Source organism: Argopecten irradians, chromosome 8 (assembly GCF_041381155.1).
Source record: "Argopecten irradians isolate NY chromosome 8, Ai_NY, whole genome shotgun sequence".
NCBI classification, from domain to species: Eukaryota; Metazoa; Mollusca; class Bivalvia; order Pectinida; family Pectinidae; genus Argopecten; species Argopecten irradians.
The window spans coordinates 3,484,479-3,495,785 of NC_091141.1; the positions used below are offsets into that span (position 1 = coordinate 3,484,479).

Consider the following 11,307-nt stretch of genomic DNA (forward strand, 5'->3'; position numbering starts at 1 on the left):
TTTTTTTTTGGTTATTTAGTCTCATTGATTTTGGAGCAACTTTGAATCCATATGGTACTGTATATCTTTCTTTTTTCCATGTGTAGCTATTTCTTCTGTATTTCACCCTCCGCCCAAGTCACAACTTCCCAATAGGTTACCACTTTTTTGTCTAGAACTCAAATCAAAGACAGATGTACATAGTACTACATACTACATTTTAGTCTATGTGTTTGTAATCACTGTTACTACAGTATTAATACATAAATGGTCTATGTACAAGTTACACATAGACAATAAATGTGAAATTTGGTTCAGACAAAAAGATTTTTTTAACATTTCAGATAACTTGCTAGTTTTAATGGTTTTATTTATATGTTGAGTCTACTACTCCTTGTAAAGTAAATTTAGAAATCCTAAGACAATGGTAATCTATATTGCTATATGTAAAAAAAAATCCTTATATTTTAAAAGTAATTGAAAAGCTATCTCACAAGCCCTGACAAACAAATGGGCAGGCATATGGATGCAAGAAATTATAATCACTGGATCTAGAGGACTAATATAAACAAATATTTCTACAAAGTTAAACAATGAAAAAGTATTGCATCATAATTTTATTTAATGATTACAGTTGAAAGGAACATTTAATAAATTAATACTGTTTAAATGTTCTGTTCATGATCTTCTAGGTCCATATTGGAAAAGTTTACTTTCAAGAGCACTCAAATCAACATTCTTCAGTCTTCATATGATGCTAATTGTATGTATATGCATACATACACTTGTATACAGGTCCAAGGGATGAACTTTCTGTATTCATGTCACTATGCATGCTTGGTGCCTGAAAAAAAGAACCAACAATTTTTTATATATGTTGAATATGACAAAAATTGAAATGATCAATTTCAAATATATATAAATGAATAAATGTAGGTTCATTCTACAGGGTTTTTTTGATTTTAGAGAAAACATTTTATAAGTTGTGAATGTGTCACTGATGCATTTGATAGAATCAAGTATTGTTTCAAAAAAGATACAAAATTCATTATCTATAGTTCCAACAAAAATTCAGAATAATTATAAATGATACATGGCTGCAGTACATTTCAACTCTGTAAAGTTTGTCATATACACATGAACCAGGTACAGTTGTAATAAATATACAAACACTATTTATTATTATGACCAGAAATAATACTGTACGTGTCCTCCAAATATATCTAAAGAACAAGCTAAAACCTACATGTACATATGTATATGTGTATATCAGAACATATACAATACAATTTTACAATTAACCTACAATGTAAATCCTATATACAATGTATGTGTATAACACTACCATCAAGGATTTATATGAGAAGGATAAGTCACACTGGGTTTTGGGGAAGTCCAAGGCAGGCGCTTTTGTGTTTGTGCACTGACCGTGACGTTGGGCGACGACTGATTTTCCTTTGATATCCGCTGGCGCAGCCTTTGATGTAGCTTGCGGGTGCGAGGGTTAACTGAAGCGGTGCTGTCAAAGCTGTCGATTTTTTTTAACGAAAATTTAAGACATATCCCCTAAAATTCCGTCTTTAAAGCAAGTTATAAACGTCGTGGAATTTAATAAACTTTACAATGGTGTTTCGTTTGATTCGATAAGACAGAAAAACGGTTTTTATTGTTCATAGCGTCTCGCGTGTGTTTAGATGTAAGATTGACAGACACGAATCCTTCTCACTTATAAATCCTTGCAGAACATGTACAGAACAAAAATTACAAATTAAAAATCATATATACATCAGAACTGTATGAATTGACCGGCATAATATTATAGATTAATTGAAACAAATCTTAGCTTGATAATGCACTAGCGGTTACATTCTAACTGTACATGCATTACAACGGTACATTTTATAAATATACAGGGCATCCATTACCCTAAAGAGGCCCCACGAAAGAACCGCTATTTACCCCAGGGTTACGTTTTACGCGATTGGGGAACAGGTATGAAACATGTGACCATATGTGACCACTCATTTATGAAAAAATACTGCTAGGGACTATTTACATAATGATCAAAATACGAAGACTCACTCACTATCAGCTAAGCAGGGAGTACCGGGTAGTAGGCCTAGGTACGTACAGTAGCGGTCCGGAGCCGCGTGCTCGTTTGAACTGTTCTCTTCACTATAACAAGTTGTATTAACACTCTCCATGCGTCGTAATGTTTACCGAGTCAGTTGTTGGGATTGTCGCTGCTCCATTGCCTTTCCTTTCGCATTTTAGGTGAGTCAGTTGGTTGTTTTGGCGGAAACCTTTTGGTTCAAAACTACGGTAGCCATGTTTTGTTTACTACAGAGAGTGGTGGATGTTGCGCATGCGTTAAGATTGAACTGCACTCATAGCCGGTCGGGAGGACTCTTAGGATTCCCATAGATATTATTATTTTCTTCGCATGTACAGCGATTTTGACGGAAAGTTTTATTTTTCTAATTCATAAGAAATTATACCGGATATATTAATACCATTTTTACCGATTTTACAGTCACTTGCCCGACTATTCGCTTTAAATCCAACTTAAAGATAGACTTCTGAACACCCACCCAGCCACACATATATGGAGAATGAGATTTCAAATTCGAGGGCGTGTATCCTCTACCCTATACCATATATACCCCTACCTTTAACCTCTACCCCCTAAACCCTAATATATAAAATGTACCAACTACCCCTACCCTTTACCCTCTACCCCTACCGCTACTCTCTACCCTCTACCATCTACCCCTACATAAGTCGTTATTGCAATATATCCGGCAGAAAAGTAGCTGCCTTTAAGCACTGCAGGCACGTGCCTGCATAAGATTTTTCTAAAGTTGTGTTAATTTTCAAAGTTTAAACAAATCACGATGTGATTTTTTAAAGAATTTTATAAAATATTTACTTTTATGCAATACAACATCTCCTTTATGACGAAAAACCGCGCAATTTCTCCTGAATTTAGTGAACTCTTCAAATTGTATGGTGTGCCGAACGTTACAAAATTCAATAAGTAAAAACAATTGTGCGAAAAAAACGTGTTTGTAATATATCGTTATATGTGTTCATTATTTTTAATTTATGTGTGTGAAAAATACATTTGTGTGTGATGTTGTTTTTTGTTTGTGTGTGAAAATCACACATAAATATATATTTTACACACAAATATATTTTTCACACACAAATATATTTTTCACACAAACAAAGAAATTATTGAACAAAAATTTTATTTTTACATATAAATATTTAAAAAAAAATACACAAACATTTATTGTTTTTACACACAAAATAAACATATTGAACACATATAACGATATATTACAAAACATTTTTTTTACATATTTTATTCTACTTGATTAATTTTGCAACGTTCGGCACGCAATACAAATTGCAGCAAGTTAGATTTTGTGTAAGAAATGTAAGACATCATGATCCAATGTGTTTAAGGAAACATACCCTCATATCGAGAAAATCATACTTTTTGTTCAACAGACTTTTTATTGTTTATGCACCCAGATATTAAATGTAAATGTTTACAGTCATGAAAACAAAGATTACTTAAATGCAAATATTGAAAGTATTTAAAGTAATGTGTGCTGTAATTTTCATACTCACGAATACTAAAGAAGAGCTTTTGATATTTAACTTGCCAACATTTGTGAATTAAAATACGTACAATGCATAGGTTCCAATTTGATAAGGACAAATAAGGGCTGCACATATTTTTGACAGTAATTATTATTACAATTTCCTTTTACATTTTTACAGTGTTATTAGTGATTAGTGCTGTTTTATTTCGGTCTTTATCACATGTGCCTGTATGTTACACGAGTTACGACGTCTAAGATGATCGAGTTAATTACTAAAGACTATAAAGGAATCAATTCAATAAACTCGAATTATTCGTTACAAAAGCAATTTCTCAATTACTTTCCTAAGGATGACAAAACGTTCGGTCATTTTTAAGGTCTGAACATACTCGCGTACCCCTGCCCCTCTCTATCCCCCTACCCTGTACACTGTACCTTCTACCATCTACCCCCTACTATCTACCCCTTTCCCCATCCCTCTACCCTTTACCCCTACCCTCTACCATGTATCCTGTACCCTCTATCCCTACCCTGTACTCTCTAACCTCTATCACTTACCATCTACTCTTTATCCTCTGCCAATGAATACACATTAGATTTTACGCTCATCTCGGAGATATTTGTCTAGCGTGTCGTGTGTTAAAATTAGTTGTTTTCACAAGTATTCGAAATTATGTTTAAATGATTCTCTGGGTACCAATGGAATCCCTTCGTAGTTATCATGAGATTATCTTCGGCATCCATATTTGATGACTGTAATATACAGAGAACACATGACCAGTGTCTTAAAATGTAAGCTGCAAAAGTGGCGAGTCTCCGGTGCACGTGATAAAATACAGGTATTTTCTGTCAGTGCCGAATATACATTGCATTTTAATATAGCATGAGACATAGCATAAGGTATGAAATTTCACTTTGTTAATATGAATGCGTCATAAAATGTGTTATATTCCGAAAGCCTTATAGTCCGGAATTCCGTTAGTCCAAAGGCCCAATACTTCGAAGGCCCAATAATCCGAATACCAGTTAGTCCGAAAGATAGCAAATAGCGCAAAAATAATGCACGTAATTATATTTACAAATGCCCCTATATAGTCAACGGGAGGGGAGTTGCGTTCAAATTAGCGTAAACGCAACGACGTATGAATACAAACCCAGAGTAGGATCGGACTACTTCTAGCTCACGCTTCGCTAAGATTTTGCGTCATATGATAATCTAAATAAGCTTTAATTATATAATTACTTAATATACATTTTACCTTTTCACAGATGACAGATTTGCTTTGAATTAATAATAAACCAAAAAAACTACTTCGTTCTTCTATTTGTCTGAAGACTGATCCTTAGGCGGCACAGACAATATTATGCTCGTCAGTATTCGGTTGACAGTAGGAATTGTAAACAAAGTTTCTTCGTTTTCGGATTTCAAAATAACAATACAGAGTTGTTATTAAATAAAATAAAATATGTATTTGACATCAAAACAGAATATGTGTTCAAGAATTCTAACGGTAATAAAGAACAAACTGAATCGCTGGTTGGAGGGCTTTCCTCACGAATGTTGGGGAATTCCAAAATTACGTCAGTCACACACCATGCAAACGTCTAATCATCCCATCCGTACAATAGAATAAAAGTCACAACTATGAAGAATTTAGTCTTATATACGCGTTCGTAGACCGATATATGCATGACAAACACTCAGCAGCTCAACGGTCATAATACCATTAACAGGCTATGTCACAGTTGAAAATCAAAAATGGCATCCTCGATACTCCAGGGGCTTCCGATCACTTACGATCTCTACTACCCCTGGACTATCTCATAGTAAAAACTGAAGGCAACAGAATAGAAACAGGTAACTTAGTTCATTTGATGTTTACATCAAAAGAGCCGTATAATGGCACACTGTGGTTAACTCTGTGGCTTTGATGTTAGGCGTGTTGGCTCTCTCTGTAGTCTTCAAATGAAATATTTGCTTAGCCTGTGATTGGTCAAATGTGTTTCCGCTGAGCTGCCTTCAATTTCACTATGAGATAGTCCAGGGTGTAGTGATCGTAAGTGATCGGAAAGCCCTGGGAGTATCGGAGGATGCAAAATATGGCGGCTCGCTCCACTTCGAACCGCGTCACTACGGCGTTCCGCCTCAGTTATCTCAATTTTTATTCGAAATGGATATTATTGATATATGATCAAAAATTGAAAAAAACCCCATATTTTAAAAAATGATTGAAAGGTTGTCATTGTTTATATTTAAAATCAAACTGCGAGCTATAAAAATTCAACAATCGGAAAACTATATCGACGGCCATCCTGACTACCGTAGTTACCCAGCTAAGCAACCAACATCGTTTTAAATTTGATCACGAACATGTAAAAAAAATAGACTAATTTATGTTAAATGATATAGATTTTGGTTTCTGAAGATCAGTGTTGTTTTATTGACGTTAAATGGTGGTATGAACGCAATGGTTGATCCAAAACATTATGGTCTAATTGTAGCGGCTTGCAGTTAGCCGTGCGTTACATGATAGAATATTGGTCGTGTATCCACATTGCGTTCAGTACGCCACCATTTAACAGCATGTATCTGAAACCACTGTCTCGAATCTCTGATATGATGAGTTAGTGATATATTTGATATATGAAGTTTTAAATTGAATGTAGCATTTATTGCCGATACGCGCCTTGGAACGTTATTTCTAATTTCTTTGGACGGCAATAAGTTGAGTCATCTTTCTTCAGCTATTCCATATGAAGAAATAGACTTGTCTCTTTAAATGAGACTTTGGTAAACGCTTTTTTGCACTTCTTTATAAATTTACACAGCTAATTTGGTTAATTTCGAAATCTTTTCTGGACCTTCAAACTGCATGGTATTGGCTTTTAAATGCTGTAAAAGTTAATAGGATAAGTATACTATTTTACAAGATAGGTAAAATAAATGTAATCTTTTGAACAAAGTTTGTTTTAATTATATCAGGAATTAGTGTATGTTTAATTGAAATTATCAGTTTGGGATGACAGCTTGACATCAAACACATGCCATGACTGATCCCACCGGAAAATTAAAATAGCTTCTAAATTTTCAGTTAAGGTTCATGGGCTTATCGTTGTTTTAAATCTTTAATGCAGGAGCGGTATCTTTCTTAACAGATGTATTTGTAAACTTTGTCACCTGTATAATGACGATAATATATCTGACGAGGTAAAAATACCCACTGATTCACATATAATAAAAGTTTATTATGTAATCCATTAACATTGTGTAAATTATAGCATATATATGTTTAAGGTTGTAGTGTAGGAGTAGGCTATTGAAGGTGATGATTCGGATTATTAAAATGTGAGCATGATGTACTTATAATAATGTAGATGGGGAAACTGTACTGTGGCCTCGTATTCTGTTCTAGATAACATGTACACATGTAATATTAACCGAATATTCTTGTGTTTGGTGATGTATGAGTAAGATAATATTACATGTATAAACAATAAATTATTATGTTCCAAATAAAGCATTTTTATTATCTACAGGCTACGGTGAAATAGATTAGCAGAGCGCTGAATTTATAGTAATATTGGTATTGAAATCACCCTTGTCCGCTCGCAGGCGTGTGTACAAGGAGCGTAGAAGGTATACGAAGTAATAGAGAGTAGACAGTAGGTGATAGTGGAAAAAGGGTAGTTGTTGAGGTTTAGGGGTAGGTAGTAGGGGGTAGAGCGTAAATGGTAGGGGAAGATGGTAGAGGATAGGGGGTAAAGCATAGACGGTAGGGATTGAGGGTAAAGAGTAGAATGTAAAGCGTAGGGGATAGTGGGAAAAGGGTAGGGGTAGAGGTTAGGGGTAGGTAGTAGGGGTGGAGCAAAAGGGGTAGCGGTAGATGGTAGAGGATATTGGTAGAAAGTGATGGGTATGGGTTGCGGGTAGAGGGTAGAGGGTAAAGCGTAGGGGTAGAGGATAAAAGGTAGGGGTAGGAAGTAGAGGTTATAGCGTAAAGAATCGGGTAAATGGTAGAGGATATGGGGTAAAGAATCGAGGGTAGGGATTGGTGTAGAAAGTAGAGGGTAAAACGTAGGGGTAGAGGATTACGGGTAGGGATAAAGGTTTGGGGGTAGAGAGTAGAGGGGAGAGGGTAAGGGGTAAAGAGTGGAGGGTTGGGGTAGAGCGTAGTAGGTAGAGAGTAGAGGGGAAAATGTATAAGGTAGTGGCTAGAGGGTAGAGGCTAGAAGGTAAATAGTAGGGGTAAAGGGTTGGGGTAGATCATAGAGGTAGGAGGGTGTGTGGTAGAGGGTAGATGATAGGGTGTAGATCATACTAGAATCAGTTATATTATATATGTATGAAGGCGTGCGTGATTGACTTTGCATAGCAAGTGTGCAGATGGTTAGTCGGTAGGGGTAGAGGGTAGGGGTAGATGATAAAGGTGGGGGGTAGAGGATTGAGGATAGGCGTGATTGAGTGAGTGAGTGAGTGAGCGAGTGAGTGAGTGAGTGAGTGAGTGAGTGCGTGAGTGAGTGAGTGAGTGAGTGAGTGAGTGAGTGAGTGAGTGAGTGAGTGAGTGAGTGAGTGAGTATGAGTGAGTGAGTGAGTGCGTGAGTGAGTGAGTGAGTGAGTGAGTGAGTGAGTGAGTGAGTGAGTGAGTGAGTGAGTGAGTGAGTGAGTGAGTGAGTGAGTGAGTGAGTGAGTGAGTGAGTGAGTGAGTGAGTGAGTGAGTGAGTGAGTGAGTGAGTGAGTGAGTGAGTGAGTGAGTGGAGGGTGGGAGGGAGGGAGGGAAGGAGTGACGGAGGGAGTGAGTGAGTGACGGAGGAAGTGACGGTGGGAGGGAGGGAGTGGCGGTGTGAGAAGAGATATAGTAACAAGATTCGGTGAGTGATTGAGTGTGTGTGTGTGTGTGGGGGGGGGGGCGGGTTGAGGTACTGAGTGAGACTGAGTACGTAATATACATCTCCTATCTTTACGGTGGCTGATTTGTGCCATTTCGTCTTTTCGCCCCGAAAAGACGCGAGAATTAAGAAACCTTAATTTTCGTCTTTTCGTCTTTTCGCCCCGAAAAGACGAAATTTAACAACTTTAAATTTCGTCTTTTCGCCGCGAAAAGACGAAAAGACGAAAAGTCAAACACGAAAAGACGAAAGTGATACACGCTAATTAGCGACTTTGATTCTCGTCTTTTCGCCTTCAAAATTCTCGTCTTTTCGCCCCGAAAAGACGAAAATTAACAAACCTTAATTTTCGTCTTTTCGTCTTTTCGTCTTTTCGCCCCGAAAAGACGAAATTTAACAAACCTTAATTTTCGTCTTTTCGTCTTTTCGCCCCGAAAAGACGAAAATTAACAAACCTTAAATTTCGTCTTTTCGTCTTTTCGCCCCGAAAAGACGAAAATTAACAAACCTTAATTTTCGTCTTTTCGTCTTTTCGTCTTTTCGCCCCGAAAAGACGAAATTTAACAAACCTTAATTTTCGTCTTTTCGTCTTTTCGCCCCGAAAAGACGAAAATTAACAAACCTTAAATTTCGGTTTTTCGCCCCGAAAAGACGAAAATTAACAAACCTTAATTTTCGTCTTTTCGTCTTTTCGCCTTCCGGTCTGGTGTGGAAGTCATTTTGAAATCTTTTTATCTTAATATTGACTTAATTGTTCAATATAGAAGCATCAAAGTGTGTGTGTGTGTTGGGGGGGGGGGATGGGTTGAGGTACTGAGTGAGACTGAGTACGTAATATACATCTCCTATCTTTACGGTGGCTGATTTGTGCCATTTCGTCTTTTCGCCCCGAAAAGACGCGAGAATTAAGAAACCTTAATTTTCGTCTTTTCGTCTTTTCGCCCCGAAAAGACGAAATTTAACAACTTTAAATTTCGTCTTTTCGCCGCGAAAAGACGAAAAGTCAAACACGAAAAGACGAAAGTGATACACGCTAATTAGCGACTTTGATTCTCGTCTTTTCGCCTTCAAAATTCTCGTCTTTTCGCCCGAAAAGACGAAAATTAACAAACCTTAATTTTCGTCTTTTCGTCTTTTCGTCTTTTCGCCCCGAAAAGACGAAATTTAACAAACCTTAATTTTCGTCTTTTCGTCTTTTCGCCCCGAAAAGACGAAAATTAACAAACCTTAAATTTCGTCTTTTCGTCTTTTCGCCCCGAAAAGACGAAAATTAACAAACCTTAATTTTCGTCTTTTCGTCTTTTCGTCTTTTCGCCCCGAAAAGACGAAATTTAACAAACCTTAATTTTCGTCTTTTCGTCTTTTCGCCCCGAAAAGACGAAAATTAACAAACCTTAAATTTCGTCTTTTCGTCTTTTCGCCCCGAAAAGACGAAAATTAACAAACCTTAATTTTCGTCTTTTCGTCTTTTCGTCTTTTCGCCCCGAAAAGACGAAATTTAACAAACCTTAATTTTCGTCTTTTCGTCTTTTCGCCCCGAAAAGACGAAAATTAACAAACCTTAAATTTCGGTTTTTCGCCCCGAAAAGACGAAAATTAACAAACCTTAATTTTCGTCTTTTCGTCTTTTCGCCTTCCGGTCTGGTGTGGAAGTCATTTTGAAATCTTTTTATCTTAATATTGACTTAATTGTTCAATATAGAAGCATCAAAGTAGTTTATGATAACAATCGATTTATTAAATTGATAGTATTACAAGTATCTTCATCAATAACTAAGATTAGAAGTTTTAAAACAGAAGTCAACATGTTTGTTTACAGCAGTTACATAGATTTCTCACACGTGGCATATGCCACGTGCCACTAACAGATTCATCATTCCGCAAATCCTTTAGCGTGATTGATACATTTTTTAAAAATTCATTAATATATTATTTTTTGTGCTCTAATCGCCCTCTTTAGCAATTACGCTTATCAAAACATTGTCGTGTATATGTAAGGACCATAATGAACTTAAGATGCTAAACATAGCACTTACAGGAGTTGCCTCCCCTACACAACTTGGAAAAAAAAAGTTGTCGGCGGGTATTATTTGAAAGCGTTTGAACCACGGATAAACTTGTTAACAAAATAATTTATGAAAGACAACTCGTGAAAACTTTTAGTTTAAAGGAAGGACTTGTACCAAGAAATTGCTCAAATACAGTTAATTATAACAGTCAATCAGTAGGTACAATGTACTGTGTATTATTTGAAAAGACATTTTGACTACATACATGACATGGTCTTCATCATAATTGTACATTAGAAATTACATTATAATCTCCGTCGTATATGATAGATGACAAAGTATATCTATAATTTGTATTTTTTCGAGGCGAAAAGGCGAAAAGACGAAAAGACGAAAAGACGAAAATTAAGGTTTGTTAATTTTCGTCTTTTCGCCCCGAAAAGACGAAATTTTAGGTTTGTTAATTTTCGTCTTTTCGGGGCGAAAAGACGAAAAGACGAAATTTAAGGTTTGTTAATTTTCGTCTTTTCGGGGCGAAAAGACGAAAATTAAGGTTTGTTAATTTTCGTCTTTTCGGGGCGAAAAGGCGAAATTTAAGGTTTGTAATTTTCGTCTTTTCGGGGCGAAAATTTTCGTCTTTTCGCGGCGAAAAGACGAAAATTAAGGTTTGTTAATTTTCGTCTTTTCGCCCCGAAAAGACGAAAACACGAAAAGACGAGATTTTTGAAGGCGAAAAGACGAAAATTAAAGGCGCTAATTAGCGTGCTTCACTTTCGTCTTTTCGTGTTTGACTTTTCGTCTTTTCGTCTTTTCGCCGC

The 11,307-nt window shown here is 36.4% G+C and overlaps 1 long non-coding RNA gene across 1 annotated transcript; it reads right to left on the bottom strand.

Moving 5' to 3' along the window:
- Positions 1-578: 578 nt before the first annotated feature.
- LOC138328746 (uncharacterized) lies at positions 579-2,534 on the bottom strand. Its single transcript, XR_011209346.1, has 2 exons — positions 2,062-2,534; positions 579-823 (listed from the first exon to the last, which is right to left on the bottom strand). It is a non-coding gene; the product is annotated as an uncharacterized lncRNA (long non-coding RNA).
- Between the last annotated feature and the right edge of the window lie 8,773 nt (positions 2,535-11,307).